The sequence below is a fragment of the Carassius gibelio genome, chromosome A16, assembly GCF_023724105.1.
Source record: "Carassius gibelio isolate Cgi1373 ecotype wild population from Czech Republic chromosome A16, carGib1.2-hapl.c, whole genome shotgun sequence".
Lineage (NCBI taxonomy): Eukaryota > Metazoa > Chordata > Actinopteri > Cypriniformes > Cyprinidae > Carassius > Carassius gibelio.
Genome location: NC_068386.1, coordinates 8,612,602 through 8,638,869, shown reverse-complemented (window position 1 = coordinate 8,638,869; position 26,268 = coordinate 8,612,602). Strand labels below are relative to the sequence as shown.

Genomic DNA, 26,268 nt, shown 5'->3' with positions numbered 1-26,268 from the left:
CGAATAAAAATGAGACTAAATGTGATTTACAAAATAAAAACTATGCTAAAATGTCTACTCCTACTGTTTTTCATTTTTGTTGACCCAAATGAGACGAAACAATATGTCATCATGTTATTTCGTCTCGTTTAGTCGCGTTATTATTATTATTTTGCAGTATTTCTGTTTCCTGTGTTTCAGTTCAGGGGCTGCATCAGGTCAAACTGCGCAGACGCATCTAGCATGTTTGGTTGGTAAAAAAAATCAGAGCTTCTTCCGTGTCTGGAATGGATGTATTGTAGTCTATAAGGTTACAATAATATAATAAGATAACCTTGTTTGAAATGGGTTTGGCTAAAAGACAATTTTGGTTTCGTCTATACTACTAGCTACTATATTGACTGGGTTAAATAGAATTTCACTACTAAAAAGAGACTAAAATACAATTTTAATTGACTTAAACTAGACTAAATATCATCCGTTTTTGTTTCCTAAAACTAGATGAAAAAAGTAATGGATAATTCTGACTAAAATAAGACTAAATTGTTCAGACTTTTAGATGACTGAAACTTGACTAGATTTAAGAGTATGAACGTGACTAAAAATAATAAAAACTAAAATGACAGCTTCACACGAAGACTAGACTAAAATTAAAATTAAAACAGGCCGCCAAAAACAACACTAGTCTGAAGCACAGAGCTGACAAAATGGAAGAAATTCAAACATCAATAGCCTGGCATTTCTAGGGTTGTATTTCTAGGGTTTATTTGCTAATTCGAGTTGGAGTAGTGGCCATATGCTCCATGTGATGTCAGTGGATCTGCTACAGAACCTTGACAAGGAAACAGGTGAAAGAGAACAGACTCACTTGTCGAATGCATTTCATGCCATCTGGTCCTTGTTGTAAATAAAATGACTCATACATGACTTTAGCTGGGACAAATTTCACATTGCAAAGCACAACACACATTAGAGTGAAGCTCAATACATATTAAACCTAGATAAGCTAATACTGTCTTCAAGTCACAGAGTGATTATAATTACACACAAGAACACCATAAAAAAGACATAATAACCATTGGGAATTGTCCAAGTTGGAGGCATGTCGATTAAAGATGGATGCTTTCGAAGCACTGCCTCATGACACTTCAAAACCCTTGTGATTCTTTTGTTTTGAACCAGTGGTTTGGATCATGTCTTAAAATGCCAAAGGCACATGATTTCAATAAATAAGATTTTGTTGCATCACAACATATTCAAAACATTTCAAAATATCAGTGGCTTACCGTAAGGGATGAACTCGGTGTAACCATAAACCAGTGTCTACATGATCTTAGAACAGTTTTATAATGTAGATGCTTTTAATGCCACAAAACAACAGACTAGTTAATTGTCTGATGAAATGACTGAATGAAATCAGTATTAATCATAACTGTGAATCCTGGATGTACAGGGTTTTTCTTTTTTCTTTTAGTGGACTGTTGCAGAAGAATAGTGATAAAGCTTTCAATACATACCCATTTTACCAAAAAAAAAAAAAAGCTCAATAATTTGTTTTTGTTCAGCCAAAACATCACAATATGTTAAAAATATATTGTGATGTTTTGGCAGAAAAAAAATATGCATTGACCATTTTTTGTATTTGTGCTCAAGTAAATTTGTATTTATTAAGAACAGCTCTATTGCTACATTTAATGTAGCAATAGAAGATGCCAGCATTTTGCAAAACTATTAGCAGCTTTTATAATTATTATGAATTGTGGACTAATAGAATTTTACATTCTTAAAAGTAAATATTTATCATTATTTCGGCACCATGTTCAACCAAGTCATATTAACATGGATGATTTCATGAGTTTCCAAACTGGTCAACATCAAGTGACATTCAACTGCACTTTTGCAAGTAAGTGGTTTGAAACAGAAACATATTATGAGTTGAATATAACATAGTATGGGAGTAGGAACTTCCCAGCATGACTTGAAGCCAGCAGCTGAAACCAGTTTGCAATCCATGTCTACTTTTACCCAGATGGCAATCAGTCTAGCATTCTAGACTGAAAATATAAGGCTTGTTAGTGCCAATCAATGCCTCAACTCTTGGGTAGCAAGCCATTCTAGATGCTACAGAGCTAGATGCAGGGTTTACAAACAGCAAGAGATTTAGTAGCCTAGCCAATCAAGGACACTATCCCAAGTTTCTGCAACCCTTCCAACTGAAACTTTCCAGCAAGGACACAGCTAATAACCTCAACTCACCACTTTTCACTTTTCATCTGAAGCCAGACTTTCTCTTCAGCTGCTAATCTGGATTTGTGTGGTGGAGTTGTGTCTCTTCTTGTATGATAAAGAAGGGGGATTTATACAATGACTTTAAAAGAGCTGAACCTCTCTGGCCTATTTTTCACTACATTGTGCTCCGAGGAAAAGAGAGCTGGTGACTTCAGATTGTAGTAAGTGCTACCAAAGAGGGTGAAAAGATTACATGTTTCCTTTCTTCCTAAATCCCAAGATAATTAGTCTTTGCCGGTTCTTTTTTTATGTCTGATGTACTGCTGTGGGGGGTTTGCATGACTTTTAAAAACAAGCACGAATAGATGATGATCCACAGCAATGGCCTGCCATGGAGATAATGAGAAAGTCACTTCCTATTGCAAGCTGTGAAAAAGATAGTTTAATTACGTTGCCATTTTTAATTGAACATGAATTATTTAAAATCTGAGCATTAATGAAGTGGCACAAATATCATCGTGTAGACGAAAACCCCTGTCATTTGACATGACTGCACAATATCATCTCACAGTCTCCAAAAAATAATTTCTTAGAAGATATTTTGCATGCTTAGATGCAGTTATTTTACTTGATAACAATAATAATAATAATTGTGAATCTTTTTCTGTAAAACTGCTGGTGGCACTTTACAACAGTGTCCTATTCATTAATGTCAGTTAATGCAATATCTAACATTAAATAATTCATAACTGAACAACATTTATACATTTTCATTCATGTTAATTCTACATAAAGTAATAAACTAAACATTGTATAAGTTATCAATACATTGTATAAATAAAATCTAAATTCATAAATAACGTGCATATACAGTACACACACACATATACACACACACATTGATAAATATTTAATTTTTCAAATTGTAAAACTAGAAATTGTTAAGTGTAAATATACAATGTCAACATTTATTTTAAAAATATAAATAAATACACAAAATTATTAAATGTAGTAAAAAAAAATTACAAAAAAAATATCATGGTACCAGAGGCATTAAGTAATGCTTCCTATATAAGAAAGAGTATTCTCTACAAACAATACCGATACAACACCTTACAAAATAATTTTGAGATTCGGACACAGAGAGATAAACCACAGCAAGCAGCATAGTCAAAATGATTCCCTGAACAGACTCTTTTAAGTAATTTCTGTGTAGTGTATCAAAGAATGATTAGACTGATCTGTTGTTATATGATGTGTAGTTAAAGCAGGGCTGCACAATTAATCACATTTCTAATCACGATTACAATTATGGATGCCACAATTATGTAATCGTCCAAAATGGCAAATAATTGTTCAAAGTCAACTTATGTTATTCTGCGTGCTTAAGATGCATTTTTTCTTTCTTTATACATGATATCTTAAGAGTTTTTGCATCAAACGATGGTATAAACTTCAATCAATGTAAACTGTGATAATCATAATTAATAATCGCAATTACAATTTCAAGGGAATAATTGACAATTATGATTTCTGTCATAATCGTGCAGCCCTAAGTTAACGATAAATATTTGTACAGAATTTTTTCAATGATTCTTACAAGTTTCAGAAAGATTTTGTGACTATATTACATAATAAAGAGGGTTAAACTACTTATATGGGAATTTCTCCCAGAAAAGCGTGCCCACGCACACGCATCGACCAGCGAGAGAAAGAGCGTGCCTGTCAATGTACTGAAAGATGGAGCGGTCCCAGTTATAAAAGATCCTGGTCATGATTTGGTACTGCAAACAATATCTCTGTTTTATTCACAATCAGTACTCGTCACTCTTTAGCTCCGCCCACTGCTTAGCTATTTGGCTATTTTCGGAGAGATTCGGAAAGCTGTATTTTTCTTTTATAAATATAATAAAAATAAAGACTATTTGGAGATATGAAGGATGCAATACCCTAGTCAGGAAGTCTAGACTTAAACTACTGAGCAAAAATAATCAAAAACAGCTTCACCAGCAACAAATTCCACATAATGCATCCGTTCCTATTCTGAATAAATCAAGTAGTCATTTGTAAATCAGATGTAAACCACATACAAAAGTAAATCCCAGAACTTTGTGTACTTTATTATGCTCTTTAAGCATACACATCTAAGGAGGAACATTATCATTCTAAACATGTGAAAAAATACAAAAATAATAGCGCGATTTGCAAGCAGAAAAGTTTCTCATCAAAGCGCTACTCAAGATCCACAGACAGCAAGTGCACAAGCTCACCAACTGGACTAAACCTCAAACAGCATGTAAGACGAAGTGGAATTAAAGCAGCTGCTGAGTTGAGAGACTGGATTGACAGACATGTATTTAGCCTCTGGCTGTTTCTCAAATGCTTCTTTGCATACTTTAAAAGGTCTCTTAATAAATAATCCCCACAAGGAGGTGCCCCCTGCCTCTACGCTAACTATTTCACAGTCTTAACTAAACCACAAATACATTTGGTCATTTAAAACAACTCTTTCGTGTCAATCACTCTCTGCAGGGAGGTAACTTTCCTTTTAATAGTAGCTATTTTTTCTTTATAGGCGGACAGTTTATGCTGAAATCCTCAGCAGGCGCTCAAGCTTTGACAATTTCACATGTCCAACTGCTTTTTTTTATGCAGAAATCAACTGACTAAAGAAACAACATGGGCATTTCCACACCTGCAGAGATGATTTTTGTATTAGAAAAAAAAAACTGAAATAAATAAATAAACCTCCATCAGAATTTTTGATGCCAACAGTTGGGATTTTGTCAGTGAAAACTAATGTAACACTGGCATAAGCTGGCCACTCACATTTTGCTGTCAAACTAAGCTGATTACCTGTCATAACAGTGTAGAAAGAGCCTGGCCTGACAACCTGCTTATAAAACAACCGTGTGGAGTGGCTGGAAGCTCTTCCATCCAGGCAAACCTGAGACAGCAAGTGAGACAGCACATTTAACTGTTATTAAAGACCATTAGACAGCAAATTGTATGGAAAATCGGCATACACAACTAAATATCAAGATTTCTCATGCATGTCCACCTAATCAATAATTTGTCAGATTGTCCATCCACTGAGAGAGTGTGTACGAGTTGGCCAATCTGGTTCCTTCCATTAAAGTTAGCATTTTCAGTAAAGGGAATCTTTGTGCCTCTACCTAAGCTCCGCCCATAAAAAAGTCACAGTGTTGAATGATTTAAAGTATCATTCAGGTCTGCAGAACTAATGGTGCAGGACAAATAGTTGGGAGGTTCTGAAGCCTAAAAATAAACAATATCAACAGTGATGCTTGACTTGGCAAACACCACTAATAAAAGTCTTCTTGCCCTGTGCGATTCAGTGATGCAACTGTTTTAAACCATTAGGTCAGGAACTGATTATCCACAAATGATTGCCAGAGAAAAAAAAACAGGTGTACAGACTTGTCTGGTAGGAAGCAGAAATATCCACATCATCCCCAAAACTGGCAAAACAAGGGAAAGAAAGGACAAAAGTTGCCTAACTAATCATGAGCTCGAGCCGACACTTAATCTGACAAGGGACGGGGCTGATTTCACTAATGGTGCCGGGGAGGAAATGTCTAGTGGCACAGCCACGGTGCTTCACTGGGATTCAAAGTATCTCCTTGATTTGGTCAGACATCGTAATTATGCCTTGTGGTTCTCATCACGCCGGCCATGTCCAGGGATGCAGAAGGTTGGTGTTAGGATGGGGGTTGGGGGGTTAGTGATGAACAGTGTAACTGAGGCATGCTGGGTAAGGGGTAGAGCCTTGGTGTCCCTTCAGATTACATTACCATCAGAGCAAGAGCATCGGCCATGAGCACACATCCACACAAACATAAGGTGGAAAAAATTTGCTGCAACACAAAGATAAGAGACAAACATTTACATAAAACAAAAATCATCAGACATCATGTCATCTAGAATGATCTGATACATGCTTGTGCAAGAAGCAACCTGCTTAGCGACATAAACCCAACTTCCCCTAGAAGACATGCCCAGTGATAGCCAAGTTGAGGACTCAAGATGACAGCACTCGTATGAGTCCTCAGGCTTTCCTCGTCCAATGAGCGAGTTGCGAGGGAACGGGAGATTACGAGCCTCTGAGTGGATGTGGCACCTGCAAGAGCTGGAAGACAGGCAGATTTAAGCGAAATGATGTCTGCTCTGCAAGGTATTCCACAGTAGGGGAAAGCAGCTTATGTAAACTCAATCCAGCATTGATTATGTAAATGGCAGCAGCCACTTCCACTTCGAAGGGAGGTGTCAAAGAGGAGAGACACTCAAGGGTACTCGCGCATTGATGGGGAGATGAAAGGCTGTGACACAAGACAAAGTGTGCCGCCACACCAGAAAATGGCATCTGAAAGGAAGCAGTCGGCCAGTTTCACACAGTTTACAAGCATGTGATGCAGTTTTGTCATCTGTCACTTTAAATTCTTGAGCTTTTTAAAACTCGGGTGTATTCTGATTGGCTGTCGATGTTTTCATCATTCATCAGCTGCGGTGACTATTTTCATGGAATTAGAATGATTACTAAAATGTTGTATCTAAAGTTATAGTCATAATTATCATAATGTGCATTACTTTTCTGTTTTCTTATGAATTAATTTACTTACAAATAAAATTATGTTGCAACTATGAATGTAGACTGTGATGTTTTGGCCATTTATCTGCCACTTGTTTTTCAGACATCTGTGCATACATATACTGTAGCCAAAACCAAGCTGAAACACTCAAAACCACTTTTTTATAAGCCTGGGTTTATATTTGTATTAAATGAATTAATATTTGTTAAAAAAAAAATTTGTACAGATATATTAAGTATTACTAATGGCAATACATTGATCTCAAAACCAGTGTTGGGGTAATTACTCAAAAAAAAATAATTAGTAACTAGTTACTTCTGTAAATTGTAATGAGATTACTTTTCTAGTTACTGCATTTGAGAAGTAACTTCACTACTTATTACTTTACTTTACTTTTTTAGGGCCCTGTGAAATCCGTTTTATTTTTTCCCAAATTCCATTTTATTTTTTTCCAAATTCCGTTTCTCCGTTTTAATTTTTCTGGATTCCATTTTTTTCTGTAAAATTTTTTCTCAACTACTCTTTAATGGTTAAATGTAATTGTATTAATCAAATACTTGTCTTTTAAATAAACCGGACTCTTATTTTGACGTGTTAACGTGAATAACTTTACAGTTCCGTGTATGTGACGTGACGCTAGTTTTACCAGAGCCCGTCATTCTCTGGTTTTACTCAAATCAAACAGTCAAATGCTCATGAAGTGAATGCAGCATGACTCTCAGTGCAGTTCTGGAGGGTAGAAAACATTTCATAAGGCTATTTTAAGAAATAATTGAATTAAGTTGTTTTTATGTATGTAAATATGTCAATGACTTGTTGAATTGCATGAAAACCAGCTATGTGTGTATTAGACCAGAAATAGAGTCTCTCTCTCTCTCTCTCTCTCTCTCCACTGTATAAAATGCACATTATATATTATTATGTAAAGTATAATATTATACACTATAATATAATATAGTATTGTATTACAGTCAATAAAGGAGCGTGTACTACAATTACGAGTAATTCTATAATGTGACATTTCAGCACTTGACAAACGGACAGCGACTCCTCTAAGCAGCACTTAAAGCACAGCTACGTGATTGTTGGGAAACACATGTGAAACAATAACGAACAATCGTAAAATTACTCGTATAACACGCTCTTAAGTGCTAAGATCAATCGTTATCGGAAAACCCGGCCCAGAACTTTACACACAGGCAAACACAGCTTGTGTAACGCAGGAAAGCACGTTCCTATAGTCTAGTAAAGTAGTGTAGTTACCAATATTATTAGAGTAATGCGTTACTTTACTTCGTTACCCAAAAAAGTAATATAGTTACTTCGTAATCCGTTAATTTGTAATCCGTTACTTTGTAACCCGTTACTTTGTAACTCGTTACCCCCAACACTGCTCAAAACATCTTTAACACAGTTGTCACCCTCTGAACAGAGCATATGGAAACAACATGTGGATTATCTGCATTTATGGAAAGTTACTTCCATTTTCAACATCATATTCCACAGCTGGTCGTCATTATGTATGATTTTCTCACAGACAGCGCTGAGTGTCTAAATGTACAAGATGCCACTGACTCAGCAACTTGCTGACGCAAGCGTCCGTCCTTCTGTTTCCTTGTAGAACGGGAGCAGAGTGCTGCTTGTGATGTGACAGGAGCCAATTCTAGGAGCCCTTTAGAGAACGAGAGAGCGAGCGTACGTCTCACCTCCTACGGGCTAATTACCCTGAATGATCCATCTGTCTATCTCTCACAGGTCAGCTTCCTGTTTGGAGGCGTTTGCAACAAGAGTGAGGCAGGTGGGGTGCATCTGCACGTGACTCCTCGAATCCCAGAGACCATTTATCACACTTTGCCCTCTCCCCCAGCTTTTCACGAGGAATCATGACAGCAACACAACTAGCAATGATTAATACTTAATGTTGCATTTAAGAGTAAGATTTATGCCATCTGTTAGCACATGACACACCGCAGCAGTCCATCTCCAGGTTTGTGGGGTGACTCTCTGTCTGGACAGATTAAGGAAATTATTCATAACTTAATCTAGAGCTATGAGGTCACCTCTACAAACAAAGAGACTTTGGCCAGCTTCGCAAAAGAGGAACAGTAGAAGTGGGATCAGCGGGGTGGACTGGAGACAGGCGGCACAACAAGGATAACACTGGTCTGGAAAAGAATGGACGGTTTTCAACAACCCAGGTGTGCCTGGCACCACAACACCATAGTCTACAACAGATACAACCCTGAACGACAGATGGTGGGAGACTCTGTGGAGCCAAAAAGAAAAGAACCGGTATAAAGATGTGGGAAAATAAACATACACATAGATGATCAGGATCATGGGTAAATATTGTCATAAAGGGTGTTGAAAAACAGGAAACAGCCATGTGGATTAGCTCTATTTACATCAGGTATGAAAAGTCAATTGTGCAATGTTATAGATGAACAGTTTTGACATACTTTACTCTAAAAATCTGCGGTTGAGTGGACATTTCTGGTCTTATAATTAAAACTGAAAAAAACATCAAATGTTTAATTTACATTCAATATTACTATATTCAATATTAAGTTGTGACCATTATTGTTTGCTATATAATGAATATTTCAAGAATTGTAATGGAGAGAGAGAAATAGAGTGACTGACAGAAAAATATACGGACAGGCAGAAAGAATGAACAAAACGAATGAACATTGAATGAATGGATGGATGGACTCAAATCATTATTTTAAATCATTTTACAATATACTTGTATAAAATAAGTAACATTTCTCCAAAAAATACAGATTAAACACAATTAGGATATTAAAGATATTTTAGAGCAAATACATAAATAGTAAAATTTCATAATGTTGAATATCATTATATGGCTACAAGTTTTTAGTTTAGATTTTTTTATGCGTATACATTTTTTTTTTTTTTTTTTTTGCAATAATTGACAAATCCCTAAAATATTCTGGCAAAACAACAAAAAAACTAATGATTTTCTCTTGAACAAAGCCCCTTGTTGAGACCTTATCTCATTAACAACCCATTTTTAATGGCAATAACGTCATTTTTGCTGTTGCTGCATCTAGTTTCTAAATGTCACTTCCTCTTGAGTGAGCAGCCATTGATGTCCCAAGGGATGTGTGAACATTTCTCCAACTGAAAACTGCAAAGTCTGATATTCCATTTGTGACAGTGCAGCAGAAACATTTTACTGCCATTCTTTGAGCCTCCTTATTATAAATAACCAGTTTTCAAACAACACATCTTGTTCTGCACTTTCCACCATCTGCATAATCAGGCAAAATGTCAAAAGACTCGAAATAATCTATTTGTTATTCTATCTTTGTTGCATGAAGAGTAAAGCTTTTTTACCGAGGACATGCTAAGGTGAATTCAAGGTTTTAATGTGTTGCCTAATAGAAAACGTGCACCATGTTTTATGCACACATCTGTCCGACCTAAAAAAAAACAACATTATTAAAACTTACAAATGCAAGATGTCTGTTCACTTATTACAATATTAATCCTCTTAGTTCTTAAGTTGTTCTTAAGATGCTTGCCATCTGCTTCAAATCAGTTGAATAAAAACATAAGCAGTTGGAAAATATGAGCAGAGAGGCATTACCTTGAACATGAAACACATGAAAGATGCTTGGGACAGTTGACAGTTTTCTCACTTGCCCGATCGGGCCACTGGTGTGTCGTCACAAAAAGGTTTAGCATTTGCATCTATTTTACCTTACTAATTTTTTTTTTTAAATCAAGCATTTTAAAAGCATTCCAGCAAGGTGTGAAAAAAAACTCCATTCAGTCCTTGTGTGCTGTGCTCCATGTAAACAGGCCGTGTCTTTTTTGGCATTTGAACATACAATACATACAATAAAGTGTCAAAACACCCATCTTGGCAAATAACTTTTTAGCTTTAACAATGATTAATTTACATCTAATTTATACAGTGGAGTAGAGATGCACCGATCGACTGTTATTTTTTATTTTATTTCAGACTATATCTGTTCTCTTACATACAAAATGCATCACAATATTTTTTTTTCAAAATGTAATTTGTGTGGAAACATTATTTTATTATTATTATATTTAGTATGTAAATGGCCGTTAACTGAGGCCAGCGACGATGAAGATGAATGCAAAGAGGAGAAAATACAGTAGTAGGCAGAGCAGCTCAGTTCACGATGCACAAAATATAAGAAGAAAATCCTGAATATTGAATTTTATATGAATGTGTTTCTGCTGTTTTGGCTGAAATTGAAATGGAGAATTGTAAAATTTCATACGTATCTAAATTATTGGTGTCACATAATCTTATCTATTAGAATTCAAGATAGCATAGATCAAAAACAATGATAAAGGCAACCCTTTTATTTTATTTTTCTTTTTTTGTGTGTAGGGCCAGTGAAAATGTTGGCAGGGCACGTAATAATTTGAACCAGAAAAGATCCTTAGTGTTGACTCCTATTATTAATGTTGAAAAGATCTGAGAATTTTTGGGATAAATTGAAAGAGCACCATTGTTTGTTACATATGTTACATTTAGATTTATTTGTTACATTTATATTATTTGCATCAAGCTTTTGAATGGTATAGTAGTGTATATTGTTATTGAAACTTCATAATGTTTCACCTGATTATACATTTAGTCAGGAATTATAGTTTGGAAAAAGTCTAACTAGTAAAATGTTTACACGTTATGTGAAACCTAAAACAAGTATATAAATAAATAAAAAGAGGCTTACTCGTGTTTATGATCTCTGCTGAATAAAGCGCTTCATTCTGTTTTCCGGAGGAAATCTAAATCTTAAATCCTGAGGTAATCCACATCACGTCTTTTTGGGGTGAATTATGTTTTATTCCTCTCATCGCGAAACAAAAAGTAAAAGAAAAAAAATGTAAGAAAAGTCTCGCGCTTCAGAGAAACATTAGAATCGGAATAGCGCGTTCAGCGTTGGGGCGTGGTCACAAGAAGATAATGAAGGGAGACGTGAAAAACGGACATCGCGTTGTTTTCATATGGATTACTTTATCACAGAATATTTGTTTTCGGCAGCACTTGTTTAGTTTAAAAGTAGACATGTCAGGCTTTATACAGATATATCTCTCATGTCTCTTCATTGAGTATACACTGAGTTACAGTTCATCTAAATGAAGATCAGCGCAGACAAAGGCTGCAGACAGCACACCATGTTAGTTATCTTTATTTTATAAATGCACAAAGTTTTGCTGTTATTATATCTGTATACAAAAAAGTAGACCCTTTACAGATTCGATTGATGTATTGCTCTTATCTGTACGATCAAAACTGAAAGTGTTATTTAAGTTATTTCCGATGTTATCAGGAGAAAATGCCTCATAACACGTATACGCATTAATCGACTCCAGAGGGTTAAAGAGCTGTACAACAATATTTATTGTTTGAATTTCTAAAATTACAAAATTTGACAGCTAAGACTTTGCTTTATATGTAAAGTACCCTGTTCTGTTCTGTCACGTTGTCAGTTTCCTCTTTGCAACATTATGTATTTTTCGCATGCGCACATGATGTGTGGCCTGAGAGTGCCCTGACTTGTCGGCTATAGCAACAGTATCTAAGGGGGTCTTTGCAAAGGGTCAATTGTAAGACATAAAGTCATATTTTGAGATATAAAGTCAATTTCCAGATGCAAAGTCAGATTAGTAAGATATAAATACTTATTGTGTATTTGTGTATTGTGTATGTATTGTGTACATATTGTGAACTATTTTCCCCAAATATAGACATTTTAATAAATGGAAAGAACCTTTTTTTACTATAAAGAACATTTGGAACAATGAAAATGATCCATGGATGTTAAAGGCTCTTCATGGAACCATAGATGCCAGTGAAGGACCTCCATTATTAAGAGTGTAGTGAAAAATAAAGAAATATTGTGAGATATAAAGTTGCAATAGTGAGACATAAAGACACACTGTGCAATATAACATCATATTACTGTATATGACTTTTTTTGGCCACATCTGAATTACCGGCCATATGGGGGCGCTAGTGCATTTGAGACTTGCTGTGATTCCTTGGAGAAGTGAGAGCCGGTAAAGTGAGAAATTGACAAGAGAAACAAAACTTTTACTGAGATTTAGCAAGTCTGTGTGTTGGAGAATTTGGGTTGCATGGTAAACCTGCGATTACAGACCAAATAAGCAGCTAATCTCTCATTGCGCTCAAAACCTACATAAATCTGAGTGCAGCTTTGCCCTACTTAAACTATGATTTACATTAATCTACAGTTCATGTTTACAACTTTCTTTATTATGTCAAAGCTCGGGTTTCACCAATATTGACACCCATGTCGAACTGATCCTTTGGGAATGGCCTCGCAGGCATAACAGTTGCAGTGCAGGTGTTTATTTTCAGTCTGAGGCAGGTAGATACCTGTCTAAGAGGAAGGGATGAGTCTGACAGGGGCTGAGGGACTGGTGACGGAAGACTTGTCTAGACTTGCCCTCTCTGTCAACCCTTACCTTAAATCCGAGGAGTAATGACAACTTGTAACGTATGCCTTGTCAGCATAAAAAAAAAAAGCTATGGTACATTTGCTCCATGTGCTGTTAATGAGGCAACGAAAGTACCAAGCAAGGAGTCAGATGATTGATCAAAGTCTAGCATTCCCTAGAGCTCAGTTGAATCGAGTCATTCTGAACAATTTTGACTTTAATCCTGAGAGCAAATCCCATCAAGAATGTGCACAACAAATATATGCTGATCCCCTAATGAGAGACGGGCTATACATAGTTTCTAATGAGAGAGCAGCACACCAATGCACACCAAGAATACATGAAATTGAAAGATGTTTACACATATTCAGACTTCATATGTTGTGCTTTGGAGTTAAAATGAAAAAAAAAAAAGTTGAATACACCACTGTTCAAGTGTATGGGGATTTTTTAGATGTTTTTAAAAGTAGTTTCTTATCCTCACAAAGGCCACAGTAACATTGTAAAATATGACCAAAAAAAATAAAAAATCAAGTTAAATCTAAACTTAAAATGCTATTTGTTTCTGTGATGCCAAAGCTGAATTTTCAGCAGCCAGTACTGTAGTCTTCAGTGTCACATTTCTTATTATCAATGTTGAAAACAGTTATGCTGCTTAACATAGCAATGTCCAGAATAAGTTCTGATCTCTAATTCAGTTATTTGTTTGCATTTGTTAGGTACATGAAATCCTTAAAATGTTTAGTAAAAACTATGCATTTTTATTTAGGTTGATACAATTAAAATAGCTGAATTCTTTACTTCAGAAAATGTCCTGCTAATTGTATTTATTCTTGTATTAAACACTTTAAATCTGAATCTTTAGCTGCAATAATGGTTTAACTGATTAAAGGGGGGGGGTGAAATGCTATTTCATGCATACTGAGTTTTTTGAGTTTGAGTTTTTTTCACTGTTAAAGAGTTGGATTCCCATGCTAAACATGGACAAAGTTTCAAAAATTAAGTTGCACGTTTGAAGGAGTATTTTTGTTCCAAAAAAACCTCTTCCGGTTTGTCACAAGTTTCGGAAAGTTTTTTTCGAGTATGGCTCTGTGTGATGTTAGATGGAGCGGAATTTCCTTATATGGGTCCTAAGTGTGCGTTCTTCTGCCGGAAGAGCGCGCGCTCCCGTATAGCACAGCACAGCCTGATCAGAGCGAGAGCGTCGCGAAAAGTCACAAAAGAAGTGTGTTTTTGGTTGCCAGGGCAAGACAACCCTGCACAGATTACCAAAAGAGAAACAGCATTAAGGGACCAGTGGATGGAGTTTATTTTTACAGAGCATCAACGGAGTTGTGCAAGTGTTTTTGTTTGTTCCCTGCATTTCGGATTGCACATCGCTTATTTCTTAAGGATAATGCAGTCCCAACGGAAAAGGGTCACGATTGTGTGTTGGAACCACAGGCGGTGAGTAAAACCGCTTCAAATATCTCTGTGTTGTTAACTTAGCTATCAGCGCGTAAGCACATCAAGTAAACAACATGCAATGTTGTCATCAAACTGCACTTTCCACATGTACAGCTTAAAAAAAAAAAAAAAAAAAAGGACGACATAAAGTGGAACTTAGTCTTTTTTCAAAACCGCTAAGCAAATATATACAGTTTCAGTACATACCACATAGCATACCGCCTTTGCTGACGCTGCTCTTGTTAAATTTCAGCCTCTGGACCTGTGTCACATCTTCCACATGCTCTCAACTCAAAAGCCTACTGGCGCTCGTGATTCTTTAGCTCCGCCCACACGTCACGCCTCTAGGCGCTCGTGTTTTTCCGGGAAAAATCGGTACAGACTATCTTTCTCTTTTAAATATAATAAAAATAAAGACTTTTTGGAGTTATGAAGGATGCAGTACTACTCTATAGGTACTCAAGATTAACAGGATATTGAGTGAAAACGAGCATTTCACCCCCCCTTTAAGAAAGCCATTTCAAAGAAAATACACAAATATCAAGACAAATATCAATAGCCTGAAAACCATCAAAAATGTTTATTTTTGCTGTTTAAACCATACACAGTATGTCATGTGTAAATGTGAGACTATGAATGCAGTCTGATGTACCTTAATGAAAAAAAAAATACATTTAAATAATCATTTCTACTATAAAATCGTCCACAAAACATATGAAAAGCATCTCATAAGGAACAAATTGAAGGTTACGTGGCCCATCCCACTGCTCTTGAGCTGCAGTGAAGAAAATAACCTCAAATTGCTGTCACACATCGAGGTTGCATTAGCTGAGTGGTATGACGAGTGGTATGAGTTTCCTGATTAAAATTACAGACCATTAATCTGCTTTGTTATGCTGTGTGTGAAGCTGTGTCCAGCATAATGAGACAAAAATTGCAGGTTGCAAGGGAACCGAAAAGCCAGTCCATGTTTATTCAAGCTGTCTTTCACTGACACAGACCGTGGACAAGAACAAAGAGCCCAAGAAATTGAACTACCCTTGTAGTGTTTCCTGAATAAAAAGAGTGAAGACATAAAGATGTTTGTGTGACCGGCGCAACAAGTTGGAACAAGCACAACAAAATGTTTGAATCCGCCCACCTTGTGCTAAAACTGAGGTTAATGAACATTAAATGTTAACATGCTAACAAGTTTCTCAAAGTCAAAGTAATTACAAGACCCACTTATCGGTGTCATCTATTTTTAAATGAATCACAAAGCTGCATTGAATTCTTTAGCAGTGGGAAATTGGTGGAAAGTAATAACAACAAAATGCTTAATATATGCACACCCATTTTATACTGGCCCGCTGTGTCCGCTTGCAGCCCTGGGTTCTCTCCCCTCAGATGTGAGCTAATTAGCATAGCATCTGGGCTCAGCCATGCAGGGAAATGGTAGCACGTAATGAGTCAAACAGGCCCTGGCAATCATATTAAGCCTGCCGGTGATTGAAGAGTAAACAACACACACTTTCAGTGACGCCCACCAACAGTGGGAGTTTTCTGTACCATACGAGGCAGTTATTTAACTTCCAACAGCACAATTAAGAGATGCTACAAATTGTAGTTTCTAAAAATACTATTAAAACTAAAGCACATTAGCACCAAATGATTTCCATGATTCAGAAAACATGAATGGAATTGAGGGAATCCAGCCATTAAATGTAATTTACTTTATAACACAGATATTGACCAAATTTGAATGAATAAATCAAAAGGATCACTGCAATCCTCAAATTGTTATAATGACTAGTGTCTGTAGATATTAAACCGCAAAACAAGTAAATATAATGTCTGTATATTCTGTGTGTCTGTGAATGAGTGACACAGTTTTGTCTACTTCACATTACTCAAGCACGCTTGACACCCTAGGTGTTTTCAAAGTCCACTGTCTCAGATGAGATCATATATGAGCTGCTCTGAGAATTCATTTCACCATTTCATTCGATACAACTAGTGTCAGATACTCTACAACTTGCCAAAAAAGGTTTTAGAAATGATATTACTATTTAACAGAAATACATTACTATTGTACAGTTGAATGTACTGTTCCATGTAATCTCAACAAACTTAATAATTCAGCTTAACATCGTTTTGAAATAATAATTTTCCTTCATGTTCAATTTGAACTGATTGCCAAAAAATAAAAGAACTGCTCAAATTTCATTTGATTTACACTGAGAAAAAAATGTAAATAATAAATTTGCTAAATATTTTGATAGCCATCAAATTAAAAAAATAATAAATAAATAAATACATATATTTAATTAAAAAAAAACAGGGTTTCTGGAAAAAAAAAATACAACATTTACTAGGGCACTATTATTGTTACAATTGTAATAAATTAAATTGTTCAACATTTTTATTAATCCAAATGATTAGACATCATTAGACCTTTCTGATTATTAAAATGTAATTAAACCATTAAAACAGAATCCAGGAAAATTGAAAGAGCCCTAGCACATGCTGATTTAAATAAAATCAGTACAACTGGTGCTAAGTTAATATTAATTAACCTTGCAGCAAATGTAGATGCCCTTTAGGGCTGTCAACTTTAGTCGTTTAGTCGACTAATCGGTCGATGACGTCTTGGTCGACTGACATTTATACTGGTCGACTTGTTGCATTATTTTTATTTATTTTTTTTCCACCAATGAAGAAATTTTTACTGATTTACTCCTTGATATTTATTCCTTTATTACCAGTTATATATTACTGCATTCTAAATATAATTAGCCTATGTTTTATCCCAAACTTTAAATGCTTTAATTTATACATAACAGCGCCAGAGTTTAGTGCACCACGTGAACACTCGGGAACCATACCTGTGGCTGGCTGCACTGCTGCTTCATGCTCAGTAGGGAATATAGGTAGTTTTGCTGTATTCATTCAGTTAGAACGCTACTTGTTTTGGCTTTAGTCCACAAAATGTCCAAGGAATCTTAATCTTTTGTCTGGCTGCATAAAAAAAAAAAAAAAAAAAACGACAAGACCGTTACTCCAATTCTCAGAGGCTGTAGGTATTGCATCTGATTTGTGATCTTCTCTTAGAATGGAGGCATACATGACAGTTACGGCCCATTTTATCGATGCGGACTGTAGAATGAATAGCGTTGTGTTAGAAACAAAGCAGATGGATGAAGCGCACACGGGAGAAAATGTCACTCAAGTTGCGGACGCTTACCACATTCCACCAGAGAAGCGGGTGTCAGTGCTAACGGACAACGCTGTCAACATGCTCTCGGTGGAATAACTGAAGGGATCCGGTCAGTGCCCAGACGTGAGCTCCTCACTTTGCAGTTAAAAAAATCACTTAATTTTCAAAGAATTGTATTATTATAGTTTTATGTATTATTTATGTTTTTTCGTTGTTGTTTTATAAATACTCTATGACAATTGTTTAATAAATGTTAAATCAAATTTTTTTTTTTTTTTTTTAGTCGACTGATCGTTGCAGGACAGGACTTTGGTCGACTAAGCATTTCTTTGGTTGACTACAGCCCTAATGCCCTTCCTGATCTTATACAGTACATGTACATTTGGGATCAAAGATTGAAAGATTTCAGAATTTAGCATAAACATTTATTAAAGATATGGAAAACGTGTAGGCTGCTTATATCCTGTCTAGGCAGCTTATAAATGACCCAGTAACAACGTTTGACCATAGTTTAGAATGATTTCTGCAAAATTGCATTTGAAACTATTCTTACACACAGAACCTCATTACACTGTAAAAAATAATTCAGTGGCTTAGTAAATTTCACAAAAATAAAGAGCTATATTAACTTAATAAAATCTTTTGAAATCATTTAAGTGATATTTTGAGTGGGTCAGATTAAAAAGAATAATTAAAAATCCAACAAATAATTTCTCTAAAATTTACATATATTATTTAAGTTTATGTAATGAAAATAAATAAGTATTTAACTAACTAATTATATTTTTAATATACCTTCAATATTTCTGGTGAATTCTAATAGAAATATTTGATAATTATTTACTTGTACTGATCTGTTTTAGAAACTAAAATTATTAAGTATTTCCAACCAATTTTCCTAAATAAAGTTCCAGCTTAATAAATGACAGTTTAAATAAATTGAGTAAATTTCGCGGCTAAAGTGATCACGTGTGCAGCTCCGCAGGAAAAAAAAATCTGCTTTCCTCAGCAGCGACGTCGACTAGCCATACCTCACAGCTCCTGGTAAGTAACGTTAGTCAGCTAATCCTACTTACGTTTGTAACACTTTATTAAAAAGTTAATAATTATTAAGCATTTTCTAACAATTGTCTTTGTATTTTACGTCATATTCAACAAGTTTCGTAGCTTAATCGAAGTCACCTGAAGGACGGCTTTCCTCAGCAACGGCAAGACCCGCACTCCTCTCATAATCGTGGTACGTTATGTTATTTAGCCAGCTAATACTAATTATGTTTGTAATGTTTAATTCAGAAGTTAATTATTAAGGATTTCCTAACAATTGTGTTTGTATTTTGTCGTTATCTTAAGAAGTTTAACAAGTTTCGCGGCTCAAACAAGAGGCACCTGTCACTGAAGGACTGCTTTTCTCAGCAACGACGTGAACAGCATTACTCGAATTTCCTGTAAGTAACGTAGTCCTTTTATAACTATGTATATTTGCAAAAATGTTTTCAAAAGTTGATTAAACATTGACCGTGTGTACGTGTACATAACAGTGTAGTTTTCGAAGTTAGTTAGTGGGGCAGCCATATGTATGTTAGTTTTTTTTTTTTTTTTTTTTGGAGTGGGTTAACGTTGGTACTATTTGGATCACCGTTTATTTCAACCGCCTTTTGAAAGTCTAACGATAAGTGTACCGTGGTCCAGCAACTATAACTATACATGCCCAATGGAAAACGATTTTGTACAGGTTCCCCATTGGGGTCAGTGGCTTGTCAAAAGGGAACACATCATTTATGAACTTTCAAATGACAACATTCTTTCTTGTAAAAAGCTGTCACGTTGTTGTAAAACGTCATAATTACTACACGAACTCAAGTATGAGCTCTTAAATCACCACTACAAATACGCCATGCAAAAGTATTTAAAATGGCGTGGACATAACATAGACTGGTGCGTTTTAATCAGCTCCCACTATAGGGAGTCGGACAGTTTAAGGCCTGCTCCATTGTAAAATCATTCTAGTGCACTGAAACCTAGATCACATACAATATCGGTCAAAAGTTTGAAAACCGTAAGCTTTTTAATGTAACAAATCCAGACCTGGTGGGTATTGAAGGACAGCGGAGGCTGGGGGAGGGGTACGTTGTTTTAATTGAGTAAACTTACTAAATATCTTAAGAGTGTGTTTAAATATATTCATTTTGATTTGAAATTATTTGTAATATTTTTGTTCCCTGAAACAGATCAGTTTAATTTTCCATCCTTAAATAAATTGATAGATATTTCACAAATATATTATGTGTATTATAAATAAACAATTTGTTAGTCTAATACTAAATTGTTTTAGTGGAAAAAATAAAATATAACTGTACATTTTAGATAAAATAAACTGTTGTATTTTTAGTCCATTAATGTTTACATTTATGCATTTGGCAGACACTTTTATCAAAAGTAACTTACATTGCATTTCAAGGTACACATTTACAATTTAATCAATTTTTGCTAGCGCCGACTCTCTACTGTTTGAGCTACAGGAAAGCCATCTTTTGTATAATCAAGTGAACTATATTCAGAGATTTTATTAAGTTAATAAAATTAAATATTACTGTAATATTTACTAAGCCACAGAATTATTTAGAGGGTTAAGGGTTGAGTGTGAGGGTTAATGCAATGCATATTTTTTTCAAGTAGTGCAATTAAACAAGCTTTTTTGTTTCAAAACCATTAGTCATTTTACTTAAATATTAAACATGTTTATAAAGAAATTGGTTGAAATAATGCAGACCTCAATAAAAGCCTATAGCATTGATTTACAGCATAGAAGCTCGCAGTTGGTCTCTCTTCGTTTTTCTTTTAGGTTTATTGTTAAAAATAAATGTCCCTATGTAGAAAATTAACCTGTCCTCTTGTTAAGAAGAATGCTGTTAATTTTTGCAACTCCTCCCCCTCGTAAACTTTGGTTGAGATTTTACCTATCATATGGTCCTACAGAATGTTTGCTTCTTCAGGTGCTATTTGTTTTGTGTATTTGTCACTTTCTTGTAACATTCAGTTTTGAATGTTAGCTCTAACCAGTTATCTTTAATTTGCCTGTAGGGTTCAGCTGATCTACCCGTCTTCGTACAAGCAGATTTGGCAGAGGAGGTCATAAAAATCTACATCCTTCGGAACAATAATGGGGCAGTCAGCGACGTAATCTTGGGAATCTCAGCAGAGCCTGCTGCCATCTTTCAGGAGTCACATTGGATTTGAGATATCCCAAGACCCACAAATACAGGTCCTTCTCCAAAAATTAGCATATTGTGATAAAGTTCATTATTTTCCATAATGTAATGATAAAAATTAAACTTTCATATATTTTAGATTCATTGCACACCAACTGAAATATTTCAGGTCTTTTATTGTTTAAATACTGATGCTTTTGGCATACAGCTCATGAAAACCATAAATTCCTATCTCAAAAAAAATAGCTTATTTCATCTGACCAATAAAAGAAAAGTGTTTTTAATACAAAAAAGTCAACCTTCAAATAATTGTTCAGTTATGCACTCAATACTTGGTGGGGAATCCTTTTGCAGAAATGACTGCTTCAATGCGGCGTGGCATGGAGGCAATCAGCCTGTGGCGCTGCTTTGATAGCGGCCTTAAGCTCATCCAGAGTGTTTTGTCTTGCGTCTCTTAACTTTCTCTTCACAATATCCCACAGATTCTCTATGGGGTTCAGGTCAGGAGAGTTGGTAGGCCAATTGAGCACAGTAATACCATGGTCAGTAAACCATTTACCAGTGTGAGCAGGTGCCAGGTCGTGCTGAAAAGCGAAATCTTCATTTCCATAAAGCTTTTCAACAGATGGAAACATGAAGTGCTCCCAAATCTCCTGATAACTAGCTGCATTGACCCTGCCCTTGATAAAACACAGTGGACCAACACCAGCAGCTGACATGGCACCCCAGACCATCACTGACTGTGGGTACTTGATACTGGACTTCAGGCATTTTGGCATTTCCTTCTCCCCAGTCTTCCTCCAGACTCTGGCACCTTGATTTCCAAATGACATGCAAAATTAGCTTTCATCCGAAAAAAGTACTTTGGACCACTGATCAACAGTCCAGTGCTGCTTCTCTGTAGCCCATTTCCTGCACATGCCTGTGCACGGTGGCTCTGGATGTTTCTACTCCAGACTCAGTCCACAATCTTCCTCGGGGTCCGGTCACCTCTTCTCGTTGTGAAGCGTTTTTTGCCACACTTTTTCCTTCCCACAGACTTCCCACTGAGGTGCCTTGATACAGCACTCTGGGAACAGCCTATTCGTTCAGAAATTTCTCTCTGTGTCTTACCCTCTCGCTTGAGGGTGTCAATGATGGCCTTCTGGACAGCAGTCAGGTCGGCAGTCTTACCCATGATTGCGGTTTTGAGTAATGAACCAGGCTGGGAGTTTTTAAAAGCCTCAGGAATCTTTTGCAGGTGTTTAGAGTTAATTAGTTGATTCAGATGATTAGGTTAATAGCTCGTTTAGAGAACCTTTTCATGATATGCTAATTTTTTGAGATCGGAATTTTGGGTTTTCATGAGCTGTATGCCAAAATCATCAGTATTAAAACAATAAAAGACCTGAAATATTTCAGTTGGTGTGCAATGAATCTAGAATATATGAAAGTTAAATTTTTATCATTACATTACGGAAAATAATGAACTTCATCACAATATGCTAATATTTTGAGAAGGACCCTGTACTCACTTGAGTTGTTCCAAAAACTGTTTCTTGAGCTGGATCCTCCAAAACTCTGTTGATGTTCAGAGGTTAAAAAATTATCTTCTTGCATAGTAGTGGTTCATGGTCATCCCACAGAATGGGTATTCCTGATGGAAGTGTTTCTGTTATCTGATTAATTCTGTTGAAGACATAGTTCACCCCAAAAGATGATGTTGTCATAATGTACTCTCCCTCAATTTGTCCCAAACCTGTACGAGTTTCTTTCTTCTGTTGAACACAAAAGATATTTTAAGTGAAGTGACGTGACATTCAGCCAAGTATTAAAGAGTGTTGGTTAACGCAGTTAAAGGTTGCCATTGACTTTGCATAGTATACCTTTTTTTTTTTTTTTCCTATCATGGAAGTCAATGGCAACTTTCAACTATCTGTTAACCAACATTCATTAAAATATATTTTGTGTTCAACAGAAGAAAGAAATTCGTACAGATTTGGGACAACCCGGGGTGGCGAGTACATTATGACAACATCAGCTTTTTGGGTGAACTATCCCTTTAATATTGATGTAAGTGTTGCTTTTATATTTTTTTATGGTTTAATGTTGAGTGTGACTGCAAATGGCTGGTATGCACCAGGAACAAAGATGTCATTTCTCTTACGGCTATCGTATTTTACATGTAATCTACTTGAATACTAAGATGGATGAAATGTTTCATAAGGTTTAATCATTTCCCTTATGGCTACTTTACAGTTTTTAATTTTTGCAATCTACTGGAATATTAAAATGGATACAATGTTTCAAAGGTTGATTTTAGACTTTGTCTTATGTTTAATTGACAAATAAATTTTCAATAAAAAATGTGTTTCTTTCTTTATTTGGTTTTATTATATTAATTATAAAGGGTAAATGGTGTAAAAAAAAAAAAGTGAATGCTGCATTTTGATAATTTATAGTCCAATATTAAGTTAAATTCACTTTTACATGTAGTAAACGTAGCACTTTTTTTGGTAAAATTTCATCCAATATTTCAATTATATCTACTCAATATTTTTTGTTTATTTTACATAGAATTACAGTTGTGGTGTTTTATAATTTTGATTATATCCAATTAATTTTATTTCTCATATAAAGTAATTCAGTTACTCAGATTTACTTAATTTTTTTACTGACAATTACTCAATTTAAACAGTATATTTCATTGATTTCACAGCTTTAAAATTTACTCAATTTTTTTGAGTGAAAAATGTTTCACCAAAAAAATTGAGTAAATAATAGTTAAACTTTTTACAGTGTATATGCTTAAATTAGAAAAGAACAAAGAGCCTTTCTCAAAAATTGCAGTCACAACTGCTTAAGTAAGATTAAGTAAGGAACGTTTTTAACATTCTTAACAAAAAGCCAATTACTTCATGGCATCTGGGTGGTTAACGGTCTAGGCACACTGACACTAGAGATAAAAATGAGTAGTTTGTTTAAATATTTAGTTAGTTTCCTAACTGCAGACACAAAGCTGTGAGCATGCAGAGTACGATAACTCATAAGAGTCTGAGTCAAGAGTGCAACCGACTGTTTGCAAAGCCTCTTGCCACAAGAGGCTCATACCTGCCCGGGCAACCCATGATAGATGTGTTGCCGGCTGCTGACTGGACACCCCGAGGGGACCCATAGGCCAGAAGCTGGAGTTAAGGGCTGATCATAACCCGCCTCAGAGGAAAAAGATGATCCATGATATTCTGCTGTCTATGGGTTGTGTCCTTCCCTAAATGTGTCTAAGGGAAGTTTACCTCTTGTTTTATCCTTCACCAGCAGGAAATCATAAGTAAAGTTATTTAGAAATATAATAACAAACTTCCTCATGCTGCACGATTTGAGGCATTACTAAACAGTGCAGGACAAGTTTCACCCCTAAGTTAGAAGATGAGCCTCTCAGATCCATTAAAAATAAAAGTACACATCCATATGTGAAGTACGAGCACAAAACACTGCCAAATATCTTATGAGATTGGCATTCATCTGTATACTTTGACCTTAAAAAAACAGCAAAGACAAAACCCAGTGAATTTTCTAAAAATGATGGCAGCTTTTTAGACGCCACATCTAAGGAAAGGCCAAAGCAGGAAATGAAGGATGAGGATGAGAAGACAAAAGCAAAGGGGGATGTGAGAACATTCTGGAGAATGGATAACCATCGAGGACAGTTATTGAAATGTGGTAGAAAACAAATGAGGCTGCATGGAGGCAAAAAAACACTGAAGACTGGAATAATGGCTGAATAATGGCTGCTTCAGCTTTGCCAAGAATGAATTACATTTGAAAATATAGTAAAATAGAATAAAAACAGCTAATCTGATAAAATTTCTAATACATTTTTTTAAATATTACTGTTTTTACTCAAACTTCTTCAAAAACACTGGAAAATCTTAACAACCGTAAACCTTTGAATAGTAGTGTATCTTCTTCTGTGGTCTTCTTTTTCTGAGTAAATGAGGAGAGTTGTCATTTTTGGTAAACTTTCCATTTAACTGTTATGAAAGTTTAAGGTTTTTAGAGTGAGAACACAGAATGTGGAGACCAAATGGAATAAATCGGTCATATCATCCCCATTTTGGAATTTCGTTTGAAGTTTTGCCTTATTTCCTGTTTCCGTGTGCCAGTGCCATGTGTCCTAATTTTTTTGGCATAGTTCTTTGTCTGATATTATCTTTGAATTAATTGTTGTCATCCCCAGTTGTCCTGTGGTCCATTTTTCCTAGATGTTCAGCTCTATTGTGTGTTTTTTTTTTTTTTTTGTGGTTGTTAATAAATATTTTTCTGCTATTTGATCCTGTACTTCTTCATTGCGGAGTTCACCACAATGTTACAGGAACGACCACACAAACAATAGTTTTAGATATTTTTAGGGGAAGTCGTGGCCTAATGGTTAGAGAGTTTGACTTGCAGTCGAAGGGTGGGGAGTTCGAGTCTCGGGCTGGCAGGATTTGTGGGTGGGGGGAGTGCATGTACAGTTCTCTCTCCACCTTCAATACCACGACTGAGGTGCCCTTGAGCAAGGCACCGCACCCCAACTGGTCCCCGGGCGCCGCGGCATAAATGGCTGCCCACTGCTCCGTGTGTGTGTTCACGGTGTGTGTGTGTGTGTTCACTGCTGTGTGTGTGCACTTTGGATGGGTTAAAAGCAGAGCGCGAATTCCGAGTATGGGTCACCATACTTGGCTGTATGCCACGTCCCTTTCACTTTCACTTTTTTTTAAATCCTTTGTTACAGAGGGTAGCCCTCCGTTTGAAGTTTTCACTGTGCAGTTCAACATCTAATGAGATTTCACTCAATTAAAGCTGCCATAAGCGATTTCTGCACCAACACAACATAAAACAAAAAATAAAAATATATCGTTTTTAATGTTCTAGTTTGTGCAGGCTGTAGTCAGATGCAAAAGCACTGCTGTATAAGAGACATGTTTGTCTACAGCGTTTATCTTTGTGAATGAGGGAAGCATGCTGTGTATGTGTGATCTTTTCTATAAAGAAGATTTGACACATGAGCACCACAAAACCGCATCGGTCAGAGCAGACAACACCATTCTCATGCTAAAGAGGGTGTAGGTCAGTGGTTTTGTTTATGTGTTTCTCCTCCAGGACCATT

General features: G+C 35.8%; 1 protein-coding gene and 1 long non-coding RNA gene across 14 annotated transcripts in view; one reads left to right on the top strand and one right to left on the bottom strand.

The window, feature by feature from the left end:
• Window positions 1–26,268, bottom strand: part of LOC128030519 (receptor-type tyrosine-protein phosphatase U) — a 181,291-nt gene that overhangs the window by 134,527 nt on the left and 20,496 nt on the right. The gene's annotated exons all lie outside the window — the stretch shown is intronic.
• On the top strand, window positions 18,504–23,434 carry LOC128030521 (uncharacterized). 3 transcript variants are annotated; one of them, XR_008187921.1, is made up of 4 exons: window positions 18,504–18,975; window positions 19,091–19,168; window positions 19,282–19,376; window positions 21,013–23,434. It is a non-coding gene; the product is annotated as an uncharacterized LOC128030521 (long non-coding RNA). The 3 variants fall into 3 exon arrangements; XR_008187922.1 differs by having other exon boundaries at window positions 18,504–19,168; window positions 21,013–22,852; window positions 23,035–23,434; XR_008187920.1 differs by having other exon boundaries at window positions 18,504–19,168.